The following is a 26,361-nucleotide window of genomic DNA, read 5'->3' as shown; positions in this document are numbered from 1 at the left end:
GGAAGAAATGGGGTGACGTGAACAGAAGGTGATGGAGGTGATGTCATTAGAGGGTGACCGGAAGTGAAGTCAGAGACGGGCGGATGAAAACACGGAAGTTTTTCGTGTATCGGGACGGTGTTTTCGTGCGTAAAATTCAAGGTGCATGATGTTTTTGTTCTTCCTTTTTTCTGGTGAGGAAAAGAGAAAAGCATTAACACACTGCCTAAAACTCCCCTCCGATGTGTTTTCATGCTCCGTCGGGCCCTTTGGCTGCCCCCTAATTACATGTGTGTGACAAAATGATATATATATTAAAATGCCATTCAGTAATGTTACAAAGGTGATTAAAAATTGATTCATTCAAAGCTAAAGACTTTAAAATTTTGACTCTCCATTAGCATTAAAGCTAAAATTAATACTGCCTTTGGATTCAGTAGTTTTGATGAAATGCCTACCTAGTAAAAAAACACTAGTTACTAATTGGTAATATCACCCAAAAGCATAGTGTTATCTGTTTATCATATTCTGCAAAACAGCAAAAAAAAAAATTTTGAAAAATCATAATTCATTCTGTTCAATTGCAACTTGGCTCCATCGGTTAATTTGCAGTAATTTTTAGTTCTGTTTTTATTTCTTCTTTTTTTAACTTCAAAAATAGCTTAAAACTGACCATTGATTGACATTACTAACTTAATGACGACATGCTGGTGAACAACACTGCTGGCTTTTTCAAAAATGCAATGTTATTCACTGATAAAAAAATGCAGTGTAATCAGTTTATCTCAGATTTATTGTCACATGTGACACAATCCCAGCCTTCCAAAGTGATCAACAACGCTGTACAATATTTTCCCTTTCTCTAACTGTGCTTGTTTCACCTTGCCCTTCTAATCACGCTCGATTCATGAAGGATGAGAGAACCCCTCCACTTCCAATCGTGTTTGTAGGTCATTAAGTATCTTAAAAAAGTAAAACTTTGTCCCAAGGCCATATTAAGGTTCAGAAACACTGCTCTTAGATAAATTCTGTAATCCAGCAAGACAATGAAATTGTTATCCCAGGATAGTTTGCTGTATTATATAGTAGTTGCTATATTTGATGTCATTCTGTGTTTATCAATGCTCTTATTTAAACTTTGTGAGCGCTAATGAAATTGTCTGGAGCAGTGCAGTGTCTAATAGGAATTCACTGTGGCATTTGCACAGGTTTGCAAATAAGATGTGGGGGGGGTAACATAATGTAAATACTTTTCTTACTGGGTCAGTGTGAAATTGACTACAGCCACAGCACATGGCAAGCACTTGCTACTGTAAATGCATCTTCTTTGAGCTTTGATTCTTTAACTTTACTTCCATAGATGGCCTTCATTTGCATAAACCAGCACACTGCATTTCTACATGCAATTACTGTCAGTGCTGTGGCGAAATGGGGGACACAGTGCGTTAGAATGGGCCACTCGCTAGAGAATTATTAACAAATATAAATATAACGTGTTCAAATAATTTCTCAAACCAAGCATCTTCATTTTAAAAGTTTTAGTAAAATTCAAACCCAAACAGTTCGCACAAAAATAGAGAAAAACTGATATCACAAGGAAAAGAAAAGTTTAAAGAAAGTTCAGTTTAAGGCTTACTTATCTTGTTTCATTTCTCTCAATGTATGGTCCTACAGTTATATTATCTGTAGAACAATCAGAAAACTGTTTGCCAATGCTCTATTTGTAAACTAATCTAACCATCCATACTGTCAGTGAGACTATTTCCTTATTAACTTAATTAATCCTTTGTTTTACAGGTATAGCTAAGTAAGTTCTATGTCATGTTAACTTACAGTAGTTAAAAAGACTATACCATAATCTAAGTAACTATGATAAACTGATATTCCATTGGAATTAAGCAGACACTTTTGTGGTTTTAACACTAACATTAACTTTTTAAGATTGGCTCCTACACATACAGTACATAATGAGGCCTACAAACTCCAATTTAGGGTTGCAGGAGCCAGAGCTTGTCCTGCATTCTGCCTACATGAGCTGTTCACACTCTCCGTACAGAACCATTTTAGACACACCAGTTTTCCAAAAGATGGGAAAACCAAAGTTCTCAGACAAAAAGCCACCAAGATACATGAAGAATAAACAAACTCCATACATAATTAGTAATATTTTAACTCGGGACGCTTGAGCTGTCAGTGAGCAGCAACAACTTCTGCACCACCATACTGCTTCTTAGTTTATTCACTTTAACAGTTAAAGAAGAAAAATGATTCACAATGTGCATTTGGACAAGATGAGACTGGAATTGTAACATTCTGACCAGTGTATCGGCTTAGAGATCAACCCTATGATTAAAAGAGATAATGAATTAATAACATATGGATGCTGAGGGATACAGTATAGGGTGTTTGTTTATCTCCCAGGACAACAGATAACAGCAATTATTTGTTGCTACATATTTTATTCAAGTCTCTGTAGAAGAGCTCCTCTTTTTCAATTTCCAGGAATGCCTGGGGGCATCGTAAGAAGCTCTGGAAGCATGGCCTCAGAAATTTTACATTGTCAATCACTGTTGCAGGTTGAACCAGAAGTACTTAATGGCTGGGGCTCAAAGGAACATCTTTACCACAAGCCAGGTGCGCTTAGAATCAGAAGATGAGGAGTGGTAAGGTCTCACCTGATCAATAGAAAGAGAAGCCTGAGTGGTTGTGGAAGGAGGAAAGAGTGGTTCAAAAAATATGATGAGATGAAACTTACAGCTGTGGCAAGTGGCCAGCCACCCCACGGGACTAGACTGTTGGCCAGGGGTCCTCTAGTCCTTCATTATTATCATTTTCTTGTTTCCACTACTTTAATAATTGGTTTTAATAAGTTTGATTTGTTTGTATATATTGTTATTTGCTTAAAATTAAAATTAATAAAAATAAATGTATAATAACCAGTAACGGCACACTGCAGAAAACACTTGACTTTCTTTCTCTGTACATTTAGCATTTGTTTGCTCAGAGGTTGATGCGCTTGTTGCTTCCTGAGCAGCTCTTCTTTTCTCCACCCTAGCGGCTCACTGCTTCTTCTCTTCTTTCGTCGGCATGTTTTCGTGTTAAAAATGATTCAGTCAATGTTTGTGTTGCAATTACTTAGTATGTTTTCATTAACTTTTCACTTAAGCTGGCATTTAAGCCTTCAATCTGTCTCAAGAATGATTTAAGATATGAAGAGGTAGGGGAAGTGACAGCGAAGGTGGCAGGGAATGAGAATGGTGCCCGTACGCATGCGGTGCACAGCCACTCGAGCTGCCCACTGCCGAGACTTGATTCTACAATAAAATAGAATAAACATAATTAGAGGAATAATTCCAAAACTCTTCACTTTTAATATAAAGTTGTAATGCAGAGTTTCAGCGTAGTATATGTGTACCAAATTTCAGGCTACAGGTTACTTGACTTTTGACCTTGACCATCCTGGGTTGACCTTTGACCTTGGAGGTCAATCATCACCCCGAAAGCAGATAGTCAAGGTGACGTAGTATATGTGTATCAAATTTCAGGTCAATAGGTCAAACTGTTTGCGAGCTACAGGTGATTTAAAATTCTGGACAGACAAACGGACAGCCACGGTAGCGTATTATAGAAGAAGATCATTGTAGAAAAGTGAAAGGCGGTGAATTGGAATTAAAAGTAGAAATAGGTTCATGAATGACTCATGGAGTACATGGACACTGCAAAGCAGCATGAAGCCGTTTACCAGCTTGATGTGAGGCACTGTACATGTTCTTTAGACCTTTGGGTTGAGAACTAAGTAGCATTAAACAGAAGCCAGCTGTGAATGGAGTCATATGCACACTTCCACACACTTGCCCAAGGTGCATTTAGCAGTGCCAGTTGACCTAATCTGTATGTCTTTGGCATTTGAGGGGAAATTCCCTGCAGGCATGGTGAGAGCTTATTAATTCCACAAACACAGTGCTTAGGCTGGGATATGGCAGGAGAAACTTTTGAAGAAGGCAAAAATTATTTCCATCTTCCCAGTAGTGTTAAAATTGTGCATGTGTCAAAATTGCCATTGTCAGGATATCTTGTGTATGGGATAAAGAGAAGTGAGTGAAGTTTAAAATGATAGTCTGTCTCTAGAAAGCTATATGAAAGGCCCTCTGCATTTGTGTATGGATGCTGAGAAACATTCAGCCCAAATTACATCCCTTGAACTCTGTGATTGTACACAGCAGCAGCAGCAAGGACACAAAAAATAGGTGCTTGTCTCATCCAGTTTCTGAAAACTGGCCTCCGCCACGTTCTTCTGCTTACAATAATATATGAGTAGGTATTTCTCAGCACATCTGATGACAGCTACACAAATTGGGCCAGACTATTCCAACAATCTTATATATTAGCAATTTACTCTTGCAGGTATGCGGAGAGAATATGCAAACCACAGGCAGACATGTTCAGTTTTACATATTCCAGCTGCTGTCGTATCAGCTTTTACTCGATGACTAGTTTTAATCTCCTGTATATACTGAATCCTGCCTGTCATATTCCTTTCATAGATTATGTAAACCAAAAGAAAATGTCATTCACAAAACCCCCATTGGACCAGAGAGCACCAGGAAGTAGTCCGAAGAGACCTGACACCAAAAATATCAGCAGCCTGAATAAAAAAATAGCAGTCATGCTTCAATTTTTTTCCAGTTGCCTTTCATTATTCTTTTTGCACATCCAGATGCTCCATGTCCCGGCTCGGTGTTCTTCGCAGAACATGCAATTCCTTTGATATTTGTTCAGCTGTGATGGTAAAAGCCTTCCATGCATAGAGAAGATTTTTCTGCATGAATATATTGCTTCCCATCATGGTGAGTTCTCCAGCCAGAGAAGTTAATTTACTCTGAATCTCTGATTGATTCATCGCTGTGCCTTTCATGTTTCAGAAATGATCCCCAAGCTGATAGCAGCGTAAAGGTGCTTTTAGAAAAGTCCATTTAGGGCTGATGGAAAGCGCAGGGGGCTGCTTATCATTAAGAGTAGCTTGCATGCCCTGTTTTCATTTCTTTGTTTGACAGTTCTGGTGGGATTGTCACAAATCTGACGAAGAGTCCATCTGTTACCAATTAGTTCTCTAAATCGATTCAACATTCATCTACGTTATGTTAATAGTATTGTATGTTTGTTTGCCGTCTTTACCTAAAATGATTTAAAAAATTTAAATGAAACCACTTACATGTATTTATTACAAACTATGCTTTGACCAGTTAGGTCAGAGTCACACTAGGCCAGCACTGAACTAGTAGTCTTGTGGTTTGCTAGGACAAATATTTTACATGTCCTATTTCTTCTATAAAGTATGGATGAGATATGAAAGACGTAGTAATAATAAAGACTAATGACAACAACAATAATAGTACCTCTTATCCTAATTTAGGGTACTGCTCCATACAAATTTACTTTAATTCTTGCTCAACCCTGACCAAATTAATAACATTAGCCTTTATTTAAATGTATCCACCTAAAGGTGTTATTGTTTTGATGGTCTTGTCAATTGTTTAGCTGCTAATTCCTGGTACAAAGAATGAGGCAAACACTGTAATTAATGGAACCAAGTGACTGTACCTTTTACGTCATGAATTTGGGAACAGAAAGTTATAATCCATCACTCCAATGTGCTATACAATTTATATTCTAAGGTTTGCTTTGCAGACATTGTGATCTTAAAGCCATTTTGTTGCAATGTTTTACAAGATTTCTTGGCAGAAGCAGTAAGTTGAAGCATTAAATTCTAAAAGCTGAAAGCACAGTATTAATAGGCACCCAAGGAATGTAAATAGTGGTAGAAGGGTGGCATTCAACCCAGTCCCCACCCAAATGCCAGGACCATGGATGTGACAAAAAAAAAAACAACTTGAGGGGGTGTCTTAGTCCAACAATTTGCTGTCTGGTATTACAGCTGAACACTACCCGCTGGTCACAAGCCTGGGATCTTCAAGTTGCAAAGACGATGTTCTGTGTTGGGAAGCAATAAAAGGAGGACTAGGACTCTGATCCTGGGCTTAAGTGTGCGCTCTGTTCTATTATGCATTTCTATTGTTTTTAAATTATTATTTTATATGTTTATATTTATCATGACCAAACAGATTGTCTTCTAAAACAACAGCAAATTGATGATAGTTCTGGAAAAATATCAAAAAAGGCATTAAAACCATTTAAAAAAAAGTTCAGTCTATCAAGTGAATGTTCATAATTAGACAAAATCAGAAATCACAGTTAGGAGAGCAAAGCTACACTTTATTATTCTTTGCAAAGTGTCTTTTTGTCATGGTTAGAGCTGAATTTTAGGGACTTATGGACATTTCTATATTAGACACAATTTTGCATAACTGTTAGGGGTGCATCCCACGTTTCAAGGGCCATGGTCTCCTTGGTCGTAACCTCGAGTTCATCAACATGATGGGATAAAATGTTAACCAAGCTTTATCTGATCAGCGGATAAATCCTTTAAACACAAAAGAAACACTCTCTTTGCTACTGATATTTGTGTCTTACCTGGTTTTGACTTCTTACTTGATTTTTGAATTTGTTCTTGCCTCTCATCTGGGTTTCAGTCACTTCATTTATATTTTATTTGTTTTAGTTTTGCCTTTTGTTCCTATCTCCCAGTTCATCTCAAAAAGTTTGTTTTCCAGTTTCTTCCAAGCTAAGACACCTCCTTTCTTTTTAGGTAAAGTTCAGAAAAAAATTACTGCTTTGCTTCTTCGAAGTAAACACAATTACATCATCTACAAAGTGACAATAACCACCAGAAACAATAAATACATTTTCAAAAAACAAAGTGAAAAATGATGCAAAACCCCAAAATTAACCCAAAATGTATAGTAATAATGACAATTACTATGAGGACAGGAATTAGGAAATAAGCTTGGCAAACTCATAGTTAGAGACCGTGATGAGGGAATCTTGTGACTTTCAACTCACAGCTTCTCAGAACTGACACTAAAATTAAATTTTCTAGGGATTTCACAACTGCAAAATTCACTAAAAACAGTTTTTTGAGGGTTTCGTGTTTTCTTAGTCTGGAAAGCAAGGATATTGCTCCCTAAAGCCATGTACATTGTTTGCCTGAGTTTCTTTCCGCAGCTGGGCAACATAGATCCAGAGCACATCAGTAAGATCATTTCTATTTAAGCTTGTCATTCATATCACAGTCATATTCCTGTTTCTTGATTCCTGCAGAGGAGGTTGAGAATATGCCCCTTCCAAGTGCTGTGGAACTTCCATATTTATTTCTGTCTCTGACGCACCTTTAAGATTGCAGTAACCGAGGCTGTGTGATAGCTTTATAAAATGTCTATACATGAGTCTGGTAATTTTTTTTCACTACATATCTTTATTTAAACATTAAATGATGGACAGACACATGCGAAATTAATTCAGGAAAATGCTTCCAAACAGGAATGAATGCGTTTCTTCTTGAGTCACTTGCACAAATGACACTGAAAGTAAAACACCATTTGTTTTACTTTAATGTCTTTTTTATTAAGCTAAACGCTGAGTTTAGCTGTGAATTTAACTTTGCATGAATTGTTTCACTCATCTCTAGTTAGAGACAGGCAAGAATTAAAACACTAAATAATGAAAATTGAATGTAGAAGCTGAAAGGGCCAATAAATATGTCTGAAGTAGTTTTATGAAATTCTTACGTTTTTCAATTAAGGCCAAATATTACCTTTTAGAAAGTTACCTATCACTTATAAAGACAAATTCATATGTTTTCATATTGTGGTGCTTGTCTTCTTGAGCAAGACTCAAGCAAGAACAAAAAGCTATAAATCAATTAAGGAGAACTCTGATGGACAGAAGAACTCGCCTATGAGGAGACACTAATTTTGTAACTGAAAGTGACTTTAATGCAATCATGAGAGGTTCCACCTTTCATCATAAACTAGCGACACTCATCTGGTCTGGGGAATTCAGGAGAGGCTCTCTCAAGGGAAGTCTCAGGAAAGTCTCTGGGGATTCCCTAGGGCACTCTGGCCAAGATAAATTAGAACTCTAAATAGCAAGTAAACAGCCAGTCTCTCTGTGTTTTGTTTGTCTGTCTAGTCCAGTGTTGTTAGACGTCCTGAATGCTGAGTCCCACATTGCCTCTGAAAATTCTGATTGAAAAAAAATTGTATGTAGAAAAAAAAATCAATATTGAATATTTAGTTAAAGAGACTTGCTAAATTTTTGTACACAGCTTGGCGTACCACCTTTTAGGAATAAAACTTGTAACTCTCAGCTGAATCCAAGTGTTTGAATCGTATGTGTTTATGTACATTGTGTGCTCGTGTCATTGTATGTTTTTCATGCTCATCATTGCTACTTGTGCTCGTGTGTAAATTTAGATTATATATGTTTATATATCTATAATTATTTAATTAAAATTATCTCTTTTTTTGTCTTCCTTAGTTCCTTAACATCTTTTTTTTTGGTCGCTCAAAATGGTGTCTGTCCCGATCTGTGAATTTTTTGGAAATCTGGTCTAGTCTGTCTGTTTCCTGTCTTATATAGCAATATAAATGCAGTTATCTTAAATCCTTGTGTTTTTAATAAATTGTATTGTCCTGTTTCTTAAAATGAGTGTGCTTCAGTTACCTTTATATAAGTGTAAAATCTGGAGATTCCCTCCTACAACAGAGAAAGTGTAAGGTAGGGAATGTAGAAACCTTGCCGATTTATTTAATCAATTAGGCAGGAACAATAATTGGTTAACCAAGGTAAATCTCTTCTCCTTCCCACATTATTTTGACTGTCCTGGGTAGGCAAGCTAACATTCATCTTCCCTTCCTACAATGTGAAAAGAGAAAATTAAGAAAAAGGTAACAACAGCACTAAATTTGCAGCCAGTGGAAATGTATGGGATAAACCAAATGGCCTGAAGCCATAGACATTAAAACACAAACCCAATATCTTAACGAGGAATCAAGTGATTGCTAAAGGCTAAAACCTATTTGAAAGGCAAATTACTGTTAGAAAATCTAGCTTGAACAGATGTTTTAACTCTTAACAAACACCAGTAATGAAAGTACAAACTAAAAACACAGGTTAAGAATGTTCAAATTTCTTTCTGCAGCTCTGATGAAATACATAGACCTCATCCATGATCCTACAGGGGAGAAACGCCTACTGAGCCTTCATAGAAGCTTCTGGATGCTCAGTTTATTGGAAGTAATATTTAAATACTGAAAGAATAAAAAGTATGAGAGATGCTACTGCCTATATTTCTCCTGTTGATTTTCTGAAATGTAACAACTTTACTGAACTACTAGTTTGGTAAAAACAATTTGACTCACCTCCTCACACACCAAATCAGTCTTAATCTTTTTAAAATAAAACATTCCTTTCTTGCCATAGTTTATGGCCAAAGATTAGGATTACATTACATATATTACATACTAATGGACAGCCCGACCACACCACCTCCACTGAATCAACAACTCCTACCACTTTAACTGGTATGGCCAGTGACGAGTGCAACTCGGACAATCTATATTGGCTGTCCATAACTGATGAACAGGAGGTTACAGAGGTTACACCCAAGAAAAGCCACAAAACAAGCTCAAATTAATCTCTTAGTTCTTAAGGCCTGTACTGACCTAATCTGTTATTAAGGCTTCATTAAGTGTTGTTGCTGTAGAAAACACCCTGTATTTTTCCAGGTTCAAAGAAGTCCATACATCCATATCATGAAGGCCTTCGATAGGCCGGTACTTGACTATATAAGTCCTGTTACGAAAGGTTATATATATGACCACTAAGATCCGCTGCAGTTTTCCTAACACACAAAGATGGGAGTAGAAGATACAGTTATCTATCTGCTCCATAATGCTTATTTCCATCTGAAAAAGCTGGCAGAAATGTGAGTATTTTTTTTTTTCTCCAGTATACCATAATATCCTTCGGCATTCAGGAATATGCAGGTGAATGAGCCTATGGTGTCTGGATAATGGGCTTTCTGTCTAGCAAGCAGTTTGTGAGGCTCAATGACTTTGTCTCTGATGTGGATGTGAGCAACACTAGAGCACTACAAAGAACAGGCCTGTCTCCTTTTCCATTCATCTTGAACACCTCTAACTATAATTATGACACCAGGTCATGTCATTTGCAGAAACTCTCAACTGATTTTGCAGTAATGAGTGTATTGATAAGGTGGGATGATACTGATAGGGGTCAGATGGAGGATTTGGTTTCTTGGTACAAAGAGAACTGTTTGCATCTTAACATCATCAAAACCAAGGAACTGGTTATTGACTTTGGCTGCACCGAAGAGTCTCTATGTTGTCATTATTCAAGTGGTGGATGTAGAGGTGGTACACTGTTACAAGTGCTTGGGGATACAGTACACATTAATGACGGGCTGGACTGATCTTATAACACAAAGGAACTATATAAGAAAGGAAAGAGCAGACACTTTTTCTTAGGAGATTGCACTCCTTTAATTTGGGTGCTGACATCCTTTATATGTTGTACAACTCTGCCACAAATGGTCACAATTTTATGCTGTGGTGTGCTGGAACAGTAACATCACTTCAGGAGAGGCCCACTGAATGAACAAGCAAGCAGGCTCAGCTATGAGGCACACTCTTGAGGTAGTAGAGAAGAAAAAATGAGGACAAAACTATTGGCCATTTAGGATAATGCTGCACACCCTTTCTATGACACATCATTGAGGACATTCAGCATTGGAATTATTCAGCACATGTGTGTCAAGAAGCACTACTGAGTTCCTTTATACCAAATATGCCTATATAATGCCTCACTATGAATGTTCAATGCCCAGTTGAAAATTGAAAGAGCAGACAGGTGATTTTGAATGAACTAATTCTGTGATTGCTAAAACCAATTGGCTGTACCAGTGCTGATTTATGTGTGTCATATTAAAGAGGGTGAGTGAGTGTTAATGGCTGTTTTAACTGTATTAACTCATTTACTGGATCAACTCAAGACAAACATCTATATCTTTTTCTGTTTATCTTTCACACAGAAGGAATTCACATAAGGACAGACATATCCTATCTTTTTGAGTCTTTTACAAGATAAGGAGGATGGTAATGGGCCTATTGTGGATAAGTTTATTCAATGCTGTGATCGTTCATTTTTACAGCTAAATATCTCAAGGATATGAATGCACATTTTAGGTGTTACCCCCACAAACACTTTCAGCAATAATATAAGTAGAGAGTGTGGACATGGTGGAGCAATACAAATATATGGGGACAATCATTGATCGTAGGCTACACTTTGATCTTAACACAGAACACATTTGTAAAAATGGGTAGGCATGGCTATTCTTTCTTAGGAAACTCAACTGTTTTAAATGTGAACAAAACCATAATGACACCATTTTATAAATCTTTTATCAAATCTGTTGTTGCATTTGTTTTCATATGTGGGTTTAGCGATCTCAGCATTAAGAATATTTTAACAACAGTGACAGATAGGGTCGCTATCAACCCCTTGAACCCTCAGACCACACGTCAGATACCAGGTAAAAGTCCCAAAACTAAATTTATTATTATAATAATGTGCACAAAGTACCTCCACCACCACAATACTCAATAATCAACAATACACTAAACAATAAATCCTCCTCTCCTCCCATCAGCTCCATCACACTCCCACCCAACTCTGGCTCACTGCTGGGATTTCCCACAGTCCTTTTATAGTCCCTGACCCGGAAGTGCTTCTGTCCCTCAGTCCATGTGATTTCATAGCACTTCTGGGTCAGATGAAGACTCCTTCTTTTCTTCGGGCTATATGTAATATACAAATCCCTGTGCCTCCCTGCAGCATCCCCTGGGGGCCCCCACGGTATCCAGCAGGGCTGTGAAGTAAAACTCCAATGTTCATGATGCCCTGCAGAAATTCGGGGCCCCTCCATGTTGCAGGGAGGACTCCATCTAGCGGTGTGGGGGTATTGGCCGGGATACACTGCTGGCCATATATCACACAACTTTGTAAAAATTAGTAGTAAAATGATTGATTTGCAGCAGGCCTCTGTCACAGAGCTACATTATAAACAAGTCAGAAAGAAAGCTAGCTTAATTCTGTCCAACAGTAACCATGCTCATTTTCCTTAATTTCAGCTTTAGATTTAGATTCACGAGGGTAAAGAGCAACAGATTTAAGAACTCTTTTTTTCCAGGGCCTGTAGGGATGCTGCTGATTTGTGAATTATTATTACAGTGTGCTGTTAAAGGTAATTGTTCTTCTTTGTGCAAAACTTGAGTGTGTGTATATATAATTGTCAGTTTATTAGTCTTGTCTAATTTTCATGTTTCTTTATTATTTTATACAAAACATAAATGAACTTACCCAATGTACTTTTTACTTCTTTTATCCTCTCATCCTGCCTGTATAAGATGGCGGCACACAGATTGTGGCATCCAGGTGTTTGTATTTACTTCTAAACACTAATAACAGTGATAAAAATTAGTTAGAAGCAATTCAAGCAAGTTAGTATGAAGACCTATTACAACATTATTTGTGACTTAAACTTTGGCTTTATGCCTTGTCTTTGACAATTGGTTCTGATAGTTTGTTTGGTTTTCTGACCCCTACCTTAATTAATGACTTTGCCAACCCCTAATAGCTCCTTTGGTCTTTTGTTCTCACTTCAATGTCTTCTGAGCCCCTGCTTCCCTCCAGGAGATCATAACAACATTTGGTGCTAATGACTGTGTCACCCTAAATATTTACAGCAGCTGACAAGCCATGCGTGATAAATCACGTTAGGGGGTCCATGGCAACAGGAAGGGTTTTAGATTAAAAACAGTGTGCTTGGGCTCCAGGCAGGCATAGGTACACATGATAGCGTGAATAAGTGGCTTTGAGGTGATGAAGGGGAGGTGAGCTGGACTTGCATTCATATGCAGGCATGTGCAGTGCAGCCAGTTTCCTCGTTAGTGCTCTGGGGTTTGCAATTAAAACACCTGCACCCACTGGGATAAAGGTAGCCTGAGTAGGAGAAAGAGAGAGAGATTGAGCAGGTGTGGGAGATCAAGACAGAAAGAATGAGAAGAGTTCAAAAGTTAATGGAATACAACAAAAGAAGATTAGGGTTGTGGCAGAGATTATGATGCAGCGTGGAGGTAAGCAGCAAGTGTACGGTGCTATCAGAGTAGTGTCACTCCTTCTGAGCATCCAAAGAGTAGAATCAACTAATCACTCCAAGTGAGCTCCTGCTTAAGGCTAAGAAATAATGGTGGGACAAAGGAGCAGGGCTTGTGGTCCTCACAGATACCAAGGGATGCTGGCAAAGGCATTAACCAGTTTAAATGGATGACTGTGCTTCTTGGAAGACTTCTTCTGCTTTAAATCAGACTCTAAGGGTGAACAGAAGGGACACATAGTTTGAGATGAAAGCACCTTGGCTCATGAAAGGTTTTATGAAAGATCCTGGCTGTGTTTTAACCTGCTTTAGGAATGATTTATTGATGAATTTAACCTCCACCATTAACACTGTTTTCATTATTGAGATTATTTATTTATTTGTTGTTTGAGAAGAGAAGAACTGCACTTTATTTATTGGATATACACTTTGTGGATTAATAAAAAGCACTAAGCACTTTGCATCAACCCTAGCTTGTTTAGTCTATCTCAAATTATGACTTTTGATGTCCTGGATTCAAGTAAAGTAATTCCAGCTACAGACAACCTGGCATCACACCATGGCAGGCTTGCAGACATCTTACCAGCAAATGACACTACTAGCAGAGAAAATCGGGAGAAACCTAGACAGAATCGCCTCAAATGATATCTATCTGGCTTTTACTAATTATAACATGGAGAAAATATTTTAACACTTTTGAATATGGACCTTGTAGGCTTTCTATTAGTAACTTAGTGCAAGGAAACACATACAAAGCATTTGTAAAGGTCTCGCTACATAGCAGAATGTCACCAATCGAATCGCTCTAAGTAGCCTCTTTTTTAATGAGTTATCATTGGTATGTTTTATTATGGACAAACAAAGCTTTTATAAGGTTTTATTAAATAGCATTAAATGACTATTAGACACACTGTACTTTGCCTCCAGTCTAAAGTGTCACTAGCGCTTTGTAAGTCTTATGAATGTCAAACAAAGCACTTTGATATGATCTTGTTACACAGCAGTAAGGAACCAATAAATACACCTAACTAGGCCCCCTTTTTGGGGTTGTTGAAAATTTTTGTTGACAAAATGCTTTTTAATTGTGATAATAATAATATGAAGAAAATGTTTTATTTCAATAATGTCTGCTTAACTCAATGCAGGGTTGCTGGGAGCCAGAGTTAATCTCAGCAGCAAGGCAGAATCCACTCCTGGACAGGAGAAGGAAAACCAGATTATGTAGAGAAAATCTGTATGGAAATGGGGAAAACATGCAAACCACACATAGACAAAGACTAGGCACAAGATTTGAACTCTGCAAATGTGCATCTGTGAGTCTTCAGAGATATTGCACCACTGCTGTAGTTGATGTTATTAAATATGATCATGTTAAAGTGAACTGGAAAATGTTTTTCCTTGGACCAATCAAGTATGACACTATTTCAAGGCTTTTGGAACTACAACTTCATATTTTTGTTGAATGCTTACAATGTCAATATACAGTACTAGACATACTTTTGAATCTATCGGGTAACCATGCCAAATTTTTGAGGCTATCCCCTGGGTGATTTGTAAAAATTTGTAAATTATGCAGGATAAATGTCAGACAAATTGGGTAAGAAATCACCTCAACACAAGCAGATCACACATTAGAGTATCTCGTGGGCTTGACTGTTGATCTATTACATACAAGGTGCTCCAGCATTTAGAGTCAGACACCTACCTGTAGGAGAATGATGGGCTGTCCATATCACTTTGCCTCTGAGCCGCAGCTTGAGGAGCTGGGGATTTCAAAATAGTCTGGGGGTGGATAATGGGAGTCTGGAGAAGTGTGAGCAGAATATCTTTATCACCCAGCAGGTTTATTACAAATAAATACAGAATATAACTTTAACTTTCAACAGAATAATAAGAAACCACTCTCAAAAACACCTCATCTATCATATAATTTAACATATTACTATAATTTGAAGAGTAACATATGAGGAAATGAGTTTTCTGATGAGGAGATTGACTAATTTCCATACTTTATCACTTGGAAATAAGCACTTTCGCAAAAAATAACAAATATTTTTTTGTAAAATGTTGAAATCTGTTAAGCCCTTTTATTATTAACTTTGTAACATCAAGTCACTGAATGTATTTCTTGCTTGATAATCTAATATTTAGGCTGTTTCTGTCAAATCCCTCCAGCTCTTTGTTAGATGTGAATTTCAATTACATTTTGTTGAGAAATTACTTCTTGTGTTATGTAATTTTTGGTGAAAAAAAAAATGTGTAATTTAAATGTGGGTGACATGATGGCTTGTTGTGTCATGTTTCTCCCCGCACTCATAGCTTCAGAGTTCTTAGATGAACCCCTGACCTGGTACACCAGATGAAGCTTTAGATTTACCTTTACATGTTTATGAAGCACTTCAGGTGGTTTGAGCATGTAGTCAGGATACTAGCTGTATGCCTCCTGTGGGAGGAGCACCAGGCATGGCCACTGGGAGAAGACTCAACAACACATCCAGGACATACTGGAGACATTTTATCTCCCAACTGACCAGGAACTATTGGAAAATTCTCCAGTTGTATGAGACTTTCCAGTATGTTGCCACCATGACTGTCACCCTTATTTTTGCCTTATTGTTATTCTGAACTTGCTTAATCAACTCAAGGTCACAGGGAGTAGAAGCCAATGCTGACAGTATGGAATGAAAAGCAGACACCAACTACTGTATAGACAGTTCATCATGTGGTGGCCTTAGACACAAGGCACTGCACCATGCCAATGCAGATAAGCCAATGATAATGATAATAGTGGGTAATGACATTGCAGACAGCTGGCATCACAAATAAGCTGTTCATTCACCAGTTGTTATGGTAAATAGAGTATAACTAAAAATATTTATCAAGCACTTTCATGTAAACATCTGGGCATAAAATTCATCAATAGTGTTTGACATACAGTAGTAAATCATAATACATGTCTGTTAAATAAAATGTAGGTCCTTTTTTCTTAATTTGAACTTGACGTTGGCATGTTATGAATTGGAAAGAAAAGCACTGGAGCTTGGTTTCAGTATTTTGGATACAGGATATGTGTGGTCTCTAAAAGTGTAAAAATTGCACACCGTTTTGAGCAATTTCTTGGCCAGCCTTAATAATCACGTGAAATGTATTATGCATGATTTACATCCAAATTAATGCAATCATTTGAATGATAAAAGAGGTGCTATGAGAACAACTTTCACATGTGAATGCTGGTTTTTGAAGGAATAAATTTTACATCAGAGTGGACATTTCTCCTTCAACCTGCACAGCTGTTGGTGAATAGCAACGGTCAGGCTGTATAAGAAAAGAAGCGGGAAAAGGCCTGATGTTGAAAGAGTAACACATGTTTCGTTCTTAGCCACACTTATTAAAATGGACAGTGGAGAAAGAAGACAAAAGTTTTGCTGATACCAATCCCAAAAAAATGACCATGCTTGGGAACAGGCAATGCTGCAGTTTGGTTGACCTAGGCCATATGGCTTCCCAACTCCTCTACGCATTGCTCAAGTTTAGTCCTGGGGCTCCCTGTTGCTGCAGTTTTTCATTCCAACCAATTTTATGATCAGTGAGAATGATCTCATGTTTAATTAGCTGAACATTTTTCTTCTCTTATTTTATATTCTGAAAAGTGCAGTAATAATAGAAAAATTATTATTACCATTTTTTTCGATGCTACCTCAATGGTTCTAGCATTCTGGATACTTAAATATTTATGACCTGGATTTCCATTTTGACTGGTGCCTTTGATTATTCTTTTGATATTCAGTTTATAGGCGCCACCTCTTTTTGAATTTTATATTTGTCTTGTGCCTTCTACCCAATTATTTTGCAACACATGCACACATTCTGTTTAGTCGTTTTCTTTTTAATTTACTTTTTCTGTGGAGTTTTGCTGTCTTCATTGTATGCAAATACAGTACTAGCATGTGGCTTCAAAGTTGTGTTACACAATTTAGTTGTTACTCTTAACTTGTAGCTTGTTGTATGAAATATTGTACATAAGGTACAGAATGAGTAAAGAGCACATCAGGTAAACTGTTTTGTGCTTTCTATGCAATTAATTATGTATTTTAATGAATTCTTGTTTATCTGAATTGCAGAATGACAATGTGTTACATTATTAATATTATTTATCTAGCAAATGTCTTTATCCAAGGTGACTTACAAGAATGATTAGATGGTGCAAGCATAAAAAGCAACAGAAAACAAGACAAAAACATGAGCAAGAGGGAGTAGTATTGCTACTTCAGTAATTAAACCTGCAACTAGACTAAGACAAAATTAGCATCCTGAACTGTGTTCGTGCAGCAGCAGCTATCCTAAGCAGTTCCAATGAAAAGGTATGTTTTCAAAAGAGACCTAAACATGAGTAAATTGGGTGTAGTTTGAATAAACAAAGGAAGATCCTTCCTCAGCATTGGAACAAGAACAAAGAAGCATTGTCCAATCTTGGCATGTGGTGTCAAGAGGAGAGATGGTCAGTAGATAGGCACAAGCAGAATGGAGATGTCTTGAAGGGGGATATGGGCAGCCTAATGATTCAAGATACTGAGGAGCAGAATCATTCAGAGAACTATTGGCCAAGACAAGGGTTTTAAACTGGATCCTAGCAGCATCAGGAAGCTGGTGGATAGACAGGAGCAGGAAAGTATTAGGGGTGAAATGAAGAACACAGAACACCAGTCAAGTAGCTACATTCATGAGGAGCTGGAGAGGTCAAACAGTAGTTGAAGGAAGCCCTACCAGGAAACAGTTGCAATAATCCAACTAAGAGAGAACCAGTGCTTGAACAAGGAGTTGCGTGGCACAGTTAGTGAGAAAGGGTCAAATACCCTGAATGTTATGACAAAAGAACACAATTGAGGCACTGAAGGAAGTATATTTGATGAATAAAAGTAAGGAGTCCAGAGTCATACCAAGATTACTGACCATAACTGATGGTTAAAGGGTAATATATTCATGAGAAATGTTTAGAGATAAATCTGAGGAAAGAGAATCAGAAGGCAAGTATAAGATATCTGACTTTGAAAGCTTAACTGTAAAAGATAAGTTTATTTTTGAAGTCACAGTTATTTCTTTATAATCATGGTATATTTTAATTTACCACATAAACCTGTGTTCTAAAGTGAAGAATTTTTTTTATACATTTAAAAAATTCCTTTTCCTGTTCTTGCAACTTACAAAGGGACCATAGGGTACATCGGTCCATTGGTGAATGAAAAAGTCTTTTCAACTTCTTTTAAGGTGATGAGCATTCTGGTGGGCTGGCGCCCTGCCTGGGGTTTGTTTCCTGCCTTGTGCCCTGTGCTGGCTGGGACTGGCTCCAGCAGACCCCCGTGACCCTGTAGTTAGGATATAGCGGGTTGGATAATGGATGGATGGATGGATGGTGATGAGCATTCATCCAGTGAGAGATGGCATATAGACAGTTGGAGATCTGAGCGAAAACCTAAATAAGGTCATCATTTTAAGACTTGCACTGTACAAGGTACATATGGTAGTAATACTGACACTACTAAATTATTCTCAGTTTTGATAAGATACCATAATGGATTTGATGACATCCAATAAAAAGTGCTTTTCCATAACCAGGTGAAATACCATAACTATGCAGAAATCTATCTAAAAGGCATAGAACAAGAATTTCAATAGTAATAAGCTAGACATAAAGACAAACAGACAACAATGCAAAAAATGTCCTGACACCTAAGCAGCTCTACTACACTATATAAAATGAGTCTTAAGTCTTTATACAGTATTAATTATAACAGCAATGGAAGATCCCTTAAACTAGAAGACAGAAGATACCAGAAACTTAGAGACATGTAGCTAAAGGCAAAAGGTTCTAAATCAGTAGAGTAGTTTTATTCATCCTTATAGGAAGGAAATAATTAAAAAGGGACACTACATTCCATTATAGATCTCTCTAAGGAGAACAGCAAGAGGCAGGCAGGCCTGGATTACTCATCGCTACACTGAGAGAGTGATAGAAACATTAGAAAAAGAGGCCTTGTGACTTACTGTGGTAATTGGAACACTGCTTACCCATCTATTCTGGACAAAAATCTGAAACGACAAGTTAAAGAGGTGGAACACCAGGTTTATTTTCCAAGATATTGCTTCAATACCTTCTTTGGAACAGGTCAGTCATTCAACCCACTGCCAGCTGTCAGTTTCAATGTCTATGTATTAGAACAAAACAACCAAGTTTAATTTTATTCTTTCTCTTTTTCAATGGGATTCTGTTTTCATTTCCCCTTGGGTTTTCTGCTACATGGAAAGGGTCGATATTTAAAGATGTGCCAGGGTGGAACTACAAAGATATTCTCTTCCAGAGTCAAGATATTGTTATCATTGATAGAACAGTCTTATGGATTAGGCATACTGTTTTATGTGTCACCCTCAGAGCAAAGTCAAGTCAAGTGGCTTTATTGTCATACCATCCATACACAGTATAGAAACATACAGTGGCACAAAATAATTTTCCACAAAATATCCATAAACACAGTTAAAGAACTATACTATGCTATAAAAGATAAATAAATAATTAAAAATAAGCAATAGGTAAGAGAATTAATTCGAAATGGATAGTAATAAATAAATAAAACTAAAAATAAAATAACAGTAGTGACAAATGTAACAAACGTACTGCATATAAATTTGCGACTAGGGGCAGATCTGAGGGCAAGGAGGCAGCACCAAGTTCAGAGTCCAGACATTGAAGGGGTAGAAGCTATTGTTTTACTTAGCAGAATTGGTTTGGATGCTACAGTATATTCTTCCAGATGGAAGTGGGACAAAGAGACCATGTCCTTTACAAAGATGTCTTCAATGGAAGGCAGTGAGGACCCAATGATCTTTTCTGCAGTGTGCATTATCTGTTGTAGGACCTTACTGTCAGACACACTGCAGATTACAAACCAGACAGTGAAGCAGCTGGTTAGAATGATCTCAATGGTGCCCCTGTAGAATGTTTTGAGAGTGGGATGGAGGCAGCCTTGCTCTGCTGCATCCCCTTAAAATACTTTACCATAATTAAGTGAATATTGTATCACCACAGCAACATCAGTTTTAATAAATATGATTTAGTAAAGGTAATATAAATAAAGGATCAATAACTTAATTGAAAAGGAAATCTACAACTACAGTCCTGACTTCTAACTATCTATCTATCTATCTATCTATCTATCTATCTATCTATCTATCTATCTATCTATCTATCTATCTATCACAAAGGCAAGATCACAGACAATACTATTTCATATAAACAAGTTAAAAGATAATTCATAAAAAATGAAATTGCAGAATAAATGCTGAGACTATTAAAGGAGCCTGTAGTGTTCTGGCATGAACTCAAAATATAAAGCTTAATGAGTTGGATGTACAAGAGATTTAAATGACAGAGCTGATAGACAGCACAGCAAGCATTATCCCCTCTCCCCCTCACAATCAGTCTTAAAACAGTTGCTTCTCTTTTACAGATACTTGCTGATTCATTCTGCCTGACAGGGACTCTGTGCTAATGAGTCATCCTTTCCTTATAAGGCACAAACAAGGGACACAGGGACACAGGTCAGTTTCCATCTGTTAATGAACACATGCTAAAGTAAGGAAGACTTGGGCTCGCATTGGACCTCACTATGACAACCACCTTGGGCCCAGGGCTTTGCTGTGGCATGAGCAAAATGAGCAAGGTCTGCAGCAAGGAGGAGTGAAGGTGTGTTTGGGTCATAGTATGCTGCTTAGGATCCCAGAAGACAGACAAGGCTCTGTGTGATTCATCCCTTATCTATCTATCTATCTATCTATCTATCTATCTATCTATCTATCTATCTATCTATCTATCTATCTATATAAAATGATAAGGGCTGTCTGTCTGTCATGCAAAGACTCGTGTACCCCTGGTCCATGAAGCTTCATCTTTGTCTCAATCAACAGCTTATGCTGTGACACATGCAACAAGACCCATGAATTGAATGTCTGGCCCATAGCAGCCCAGAAAATAGGATTCAGCTCCTCTTAATTTTGCTATTATTAGTGTTCTTTACCACATTAAACCGAATGGCTGATCTGACAGCTACCCAACAAACTCACAGAAAGACTGGCAAATCAAGCTCTTACACTGATAATGGCATGGCCTATTTGTTTTAATCGGTCGAACCCAGTGATTGTATAGCAGATGGATTTTCTTTGAATCTTGTTAAATCAAATTCTGGATGGCTTTTCAGTTTTGAAAAGCTCACCCAGAAAAGACAAATAAACAAATCTAGTCATTAAGCCTAAATTCAAACTTTTTAAATACATTATGCAAACTTTAAAATGATATCACCATACACTACCTTAAGAGTGTTCATCAAACTGGAATACAATTTTGGACACCTGGAGACACAGAAATCTACACCGCCCTTGCAATATATCAATTTTCTGCAGTTTATTTAGTGAAATGTTCATACTGTATGTGCAGCATTGTGTAAACACTAGACTGCTTCAATGGTCTATGAATGTCAGTGTGCTTCAAAATGTCATCTATACTCTCTCTAGATGATCCAAAAAGTAAAAGATCAATGAAATAAACCCAGTGGACATTAGCCAGCACTCTGCCATTACACTCTCCAATGTATCAAACGGACATGATGGCAACCATAGTATTACAGGTCACATACAGTGCCCTCCATCATGTTTGAAGCAAAAAACACATTTTTCCTTTATTTACTCCTCTGCTCCACTGTATACAATTACAAATCAAAAAATTCAGATGTGTGCACATTGCACAGGTTTTAATTTAAGGGTATTTGCATAGATTTTGGTCATACCATGTAGAAATTACAACTTTTTCTACATCATCCTCCCATTTCAGGGACCATAATGCTTGTGACAATTGACGTCACGGGTGTTTTTGATTACTCAGGTGTGTTTCATTGCTTCATTAGTGCAGGCATAAGATACCTAGGCTTGCTCCTGCCTACAGTCAATCTTTAGAGTCTGTAGTTGCCATTGTTCAACATGAGGACAAGAACTATGCCAATGAAAGTCAAAAAAGCCATTACGAGTCTGAAAAACAAGAATAAGACGATCAGATACATCAGTAGACCCTTAGGATTACCTAAACTCAACTGTCTGGAATATCATTAAGAAGAAAGAACACACTGGTGAGCTCAGTAATCACAAAAGGACTTGTAGGCCAAGGAAAGCCTCGACTGGTGATGACAGAAGAATCCTCATTATGGTAAAGAAACAATAACAACAACATTTATTTATACAGCACATTTTCATACAAATGATGTAGCTCAAAGTGCTTTACCTGATGAAGAAAGAGAAAAAAGACAAAATAAATAAGAATTAAAATTAGGGAACACTAATTAACATAGAATAAAACTAAGGTCCAATGGCCAGGGGGACAGAAAAAACAAAAAAAAAACTACAGACAGCTGGAGAATAAAATAAAATCTGCAGGGGTTCCAGGCCACGAGACCGCCCAGCCCCCTCTAGGCCTTCTACCTAACATAAATGACCTCAATCAGTCCACATTGTATTCAGGGTTCTCATGGAAGTATTTGATGATGACGGTCATGGGGACTTCTGGCCTTTAATCCATCAATGTAGGGACATCACAAATGCCTTCTTCAGGAGGTATGTGTATGTGTTGGGCACTACTATCTGCAGAACACTTCTTGAACAGAAATACAGAGGCCACACTGCAAGATGCAATCCACTAGTTAGCCACAAAAACAGGATGGCCATATTATAGTTTGTGAAAAAAGGACTTACAAGAGCCTGCAGAATTCTATTCTGGACATATATGGCAAAGATGAACCTGTATTAGAGTGATGACAAGGGCAATGTGTGGAGATGAAAAGGAACTGTCCATGATCCAAAGCATACCACCTCATCTGTTAAACATGGTAGTAGGGGTGTTATTGCTTGGGCTTGTATGCTTGCCTCAGGTACTGACACAATTATCTTCATTGATGATGAAACTGCTGATGGCAGTCACACAATGAATTCTGAGGTCTATAGAAACATCTTATCTGCTCAAGTTCCAATAAATGCCTTCAAACACATTGGATGGTGCTTCACCCTACAACAAAATAATGATCCCAAACACACTGCTATGGCAACAACAGTTTTCCAAAGCTAACAAATTGAAATTCTTGAATAGCCAAACCAGTCACCCGATTTAAACCAAAATGAGCATGCCTTCCTTAAGCTGAAGAAAAAACGTGGGGGCCAAGCCCCCGAAACAAGCCAGAGCTGAGTTTTGGCAGACCATCACAAGAGAAGTGCAAATTATGACTGCTTTAATATACCTGCCATTGCTGTATGCCAAGCATTATGGTGCCCTGAAATGGGGTGACCATGTAGAAAAATTGTTGTAATGTATGCAAATGCCCTCAAATGAAAGTCTGCAATGTGCACCTTAATCACGTTTGAATTGTTTGATTTGTGATTTTAAACTTTGGAGCAGAAGAGTAAATCAGGAAAAAATGTGTTGTTATCCCAAACATTATGAAGGGCACTGCAGCTCAACATGAGTCTTACGTAAGTTAACAGACATCATTAAAGGGTATAAAAGCACCTATCGCAAAGAGGTGACTTAACAAATAGTGTCAGTTTTTTTTTGTTCTTTATTTCACCTTATACAATTTCTTGTATTAGGAATTTGTTAGTTTTCGCATACCCCTTGGGGTCAGAGTGCAGGGTCAGCCATTGTACAGCTCCCCTGGAGCAATTACAGGTTAAGGGTCTTGCTCAAGAGCCCAGCAGAGTAGGATCTCTTTTGGCAGTGACAGGGATTCGAGCCGGCAACCTTCTGGATACCAGCACAGATCCTTAGCCTCAGAGCCACCACTCCACCCCAAAGCAACAGTCCTATTCTTGAGTGTTTTGATATTCAGATACACATTTCATGTGGTGCCTCATCACAGATTTGTTATCAACCCACGGTGTAGTGGGCAGATGGGTGCAGAATTACCTTTGGGCTTAGTAAACCAAAGTACAGCATATGCTACAACAAAACATCTGTGGTTGTGATGATAAACCATGTGCCAGATGGTATATATACCACTAATGATTTTATTTGGAGATTTTATTACTGAAATATATACCTTACATATGGAAGTGTATATTTTTAAAAAAGCATTGCTGTACTTTTTCCACTTGCTCTTTGATTGCTCCATCCCCACTTTGTGACTAATCATTTTGTGGTACCATATGCCTGACCAAGCTTTGTTGAATTTTTATGATGGAAACAAATATGTTGCTTTACCACTAACATGTTGGAAAATTCATTTTCTGGCACTGTTCCAACTAATTACATCTAACAGCAGATGGACAACTGAAACTATTTCTTTATTATGTCTTTGTCACTGAATAGATTGAATAGATAAATTAATGGAATACAAAGTAATGGAGGAAAAAGAGAGATGACAATGTCCTCAAGGAGGTACTGTGCCCATTCTGACTATTTCTTTTATGAATCACTATGAAAGAATAACCATGTATAATAATCCATATTATTCTAGACATCAGCAGGCAATATAGTGATGCTCATCCACTGTGAACTGTTATGACATTTCCATTGTTGTCATCCTCCATGAAGGTTACATTTGTAATCTATACAACTTGTACACTGAACTACTGTACTCTCAGAGTATTCACTTTCACATTCATCTGCACTGTTAAAGCCATTATCGAGGAAGGGAGGGTCTTTATTAGGATGCATGGTAAGCTGGCACATATACAGTAGTAGGATCTCTGCAGTGAGGAAAAAAATGATGACAATTTTAGAACTACTGAAGTGTCACAACTTTTCAAAAGTATTAACTATGATTTTCACTTAACCAATTACTGTACTTAACTAATTATATCTTAAGTGATACTGGACTTCAAGAAACTACCTTTCAATCTGGAAAGACCTAAGGCAGAAGAGAAGTTTTTGAAATGAAAAGGTTGAAGGTGTGAATTTAAGCCATATATTGCTGGTGCATCATGAATCCAGGAACTTCAGTATGATTCCGATAGTGTGGAGTATTCACATCCTCTGTGCGTCTGTGTTGATTTTTCGTTAGGTACTGTAGTTTTCTGTCCCCATCCTAGAGATATGCATGTTACATTAATTGGCATTTTTAAATTGTCACCATGTTGGTGTACATAACTGTATTCTTCAGAAGGCATTATGTAAGATCAATTCCTACCTCACCCCCTATGCTTTCAGGTTAGGCTCTGGCCCAACATCACCCTGAATTGGATTGCGAATGTTATATTGTTGACAATAAATAAAACTCCTCAAATTCAGCAACATCAGGGTTGATTGTTCTTTTATTTCTAATGTTTCAGGGATACATTCTGGCTCTCCGTAATGCTGCAATAGTCTTGCATATTTCAAATATTAATACATGAGTAATGTATGCATTCCTCTTGATTCTTAAAACACCAAACAAGATCAAGCATCTAGTCTCCTTGTGCCAGGAATTGGCTTGTGCTCCATCCAACACTTCTTTTCTTTGGTATCTGTCCCCAGCCCTTCCTGTTTGTGTCTGAGAAGTATTTAGTTCAGCAAGCAATTTAGGAGATATTTTTGACACTAGCATGCAAAACATGTTTTTCCATCTTAAAAATGCTGGAAGGTTGAGATGTTTTCTAAATATGCAAGATACTGAGAAATTAATTCAGCCTTTACTGTATTTTTTGTAGGATTGACTACTGCAATGTGTTATTAGTATTATGTGTATTTTATGTGGCTTGCAGGTAGTTCAAAATGCTGCTGCAAGAATTATTACACAAACTAGAAAACAGAAACACATAACTCAAGTTCTGAAGTCCTTACACTGGTTCCAGGTTAAGTTTAGGGCAGATTTCAAAATCCTCCTTGTAACTTATAAAGTCTTAAATGGCCAAGGCCCTGCTTACTTATCTGAATTTATCCCGAGATGCCAACCTGTTTATGATTCCAATGATTAATAAAAAAAACAGTTGGAGGTTGAGCTTTTAGTTACAGGACCCTGAAGCTGTGGAATGATCTGCCTGCTAAGAGATATCCCTTTAGTCTCAGCTTTTAACTCACAAATTTAGTTTAGTATACCTTGACTAGAACTGCTGATTAGCTGTGCATACTGCATTTCTGTTTGTTGGTCATTTGTACAGAAATATAAGTAACACAATGTTTTTAAATCATTATTAACTCTCCTCTATTCTGTTTTTCTTCTCAGTATCTGGATATGGCA

This window comes from Erpetoichthys calabaricus, chromosome 8, assembly GCF_900747795.2.
Source record: "Erpetoichthys calabaricus chromosome 8, fErpCal1.3, whole genome shotgun sequence".
Lineage (NCBI taxonomy): Eukaryota > Metazoa > Chordata > Cladistia > Polypteriformes > Polypteridae > Erpetoichthys > Erpetoichthys calabaricus.
Note: the sequence above shows the minus strand (reverse complement) of the source record.